This window comes from Benincasa hispida, chromosome 11, assembly GCF_009727055.1.
Source record: "Benincasa hispida cultivar B227 chromosome 11, ASM972705v1, whole genome shotgun sequence".
NCBI lineage: Eukaryota > Viridiplantae > Streptophyta > Magnoliopsida > Cucurbitales > Cucurbitaceae > Benincasa > Benincasa hispida.
In genome coordinates, this window is record NC_052359.1 from 79,797,074 (window position 1) to 79,799,151 (window position 2,078).

General features: G+C 27.0%; 1 non-coding gene across 1 annotated transcript; it reads right to left on the reverse strand.

Annotated features, from left to right (window-relative positions):
* Positions 1-1,078: 1,078 nt before the first annotated feature.
* TRNAA-UGC lies at positions 1,079-1,151 on the reverse strand. The gene has a single exon. It is a non-coding gene; the product is annotated as a tRNA-Ala (tRNA).
* Between the last annotated feature and the right edge of the window lie 927 nt (positions 1,152-2,078).

Consider the following 2,078-nt stretch of genomic DNA (forward strand, 5'->3'; position numbering starts at 1 on the left):
GTCGTCGATAACCCAGACAGAAATGTAATTGAAAATGAAGGTGGAGTTGGGAGTAAGAGAGACTTTGACAATGATGATGGAGTGAGGAAATTATACCAAATGCCCAACAGGTTGAAGTATGAGAATAACCAGATGAAAATTGATGAGGAGTAGAAGCAAAAGGAAAGGCTTTAATATTGAAATCATATTATTCTTGTATTATTATTTTTAACTCTACATAAAATAGTAAATGTCAATTATCACTTAATTATTTTCACTTTGGATTAACTTTTTTTTTCATGATAATTAACATTTGCTTCCATTGCTATGCACTGATTCCCTTTCAACTTTACGTTCTTTATATATATATATAACTAACATAATATCAATATCATTAGCTATCCACTAGTAGTTTTATCTTCTAAGCTCCTCCAAACCCACATTTTACATTTGTTTTTTCAGATTTTTCTTCCTAAACAACTCTTTGATTTTTTTTAAAAAAACAATAATTATACACTTATCTCCACCCAATACAGTTGGAAATTAAGAAAAATTTACATAACTATTCATCTTTGTTTTTAAATTTCTATTTGTTTATTTTTATAAAGCTTCGAATCTTTAGCTTTTTAATTTCTTCTTCAATTTCTTCTTGGTTTCTTCTTCGAGGTACATTTTTTAAAAAAAAATTATTTCTCTTCTCTTTTTTAGTTTGTAATTTTATTTATATTCATTTGATTTTAATATTTCAAATCATTCTTATTTTTTTAAAAAAAAAAAATTTCTTCTCCTAATTTGTGAGGTAAGTTTTATAATTTACTTTTCCTTCTTTTTTATAAGTTTTTATTAGTTTTTATTTTATTTATATGTATTTGATTTTCATATTTCAAATCATTCTTATTTTTTGTTTTAGTTTCTTTTATAAAATAAGCTATTTTAAAAATAGCATTCTAACATACAAATCTAAAATAAATAAAAGTTCAAAATAATTTAAAAGATAATGGAGGTGCGGGGAATCACCTCTCACACCTTAAATGTTTTGAAAAGACTTTCAATTTATAATAAATAACAAATATAAAAGTTGAAAATATTTAAAAAATATTGGAGATGCGGGGGATCGAACCCCGTGCCTCTCGCATGCAAAGCGAGCGCTCTACCATTTGAGCTACATCCCCTTCACTGATTATAATATTTAATATTAAGCAAATTTAAAAAATATTTCTATCAGCTTTGCTAAAAAATATCCTATGTGTGTGTGGGAAGTAAGAAATGAATCTCTAACCTCGAGGTTATTGTACATACTTGAGTTGAGCTATGTTATTTTAACAAATAATATTTTTTATATTTTACCTTTATTTAAAATGATTTTGAAAAACTTGTTTAGGTTTCACCATATTTAAAAGTGATTGTATAAATTACAAATATATACTTTTTCTTACTATATATTTTAAAGTATCAAAACTTCAAGTCTAAGAAAAATTTAGAACTTACTTGCCGAGTTTGTATATCCAAACGAGTGATAATAAATAATCCTCTAACTTGAACTCTGAAATTAATTTTAAAAACCTATACAAATACTGCGAATGTAAAAATAACATGGATACAAACGAAAATATATAGAGCGTAATGTGAATATAAAAATTAAGAACAAAAAATTAACGGGACAATAAAAATATCTCTCCACATTGACCTAGAGCTAACTCTACAAAAGTATTCACAATAAAAATATTAAAAACTATTACATAGATTTAAAAATATATGTGAAGAAACTCTAATTATAGAAGATCTTTGAGCGGAAGTGGATCGTCCCAAACTCCATTGTGAAAGAACTCAAACATTTAAAATCATACTAAACCGATTATGTATTAATCGTAAATTACAGTATGTTTTGAATTAAATACAAAGGATGAGAGAAACAATACATTTGAAGAATGTTTCTTCAGGTGTGTCCCTCGATCAAACTCGAACACAATGAGCAAGAACTCGAACTCCCTCGAACACTAGCAATGAGTAAAACTCGATCCTCGAATAGAACCAGACACTACCACAAGATTGCCTTGGTATTCTCAGTGTGAGAATCCAGGAGTTGTGGACTCTGACTT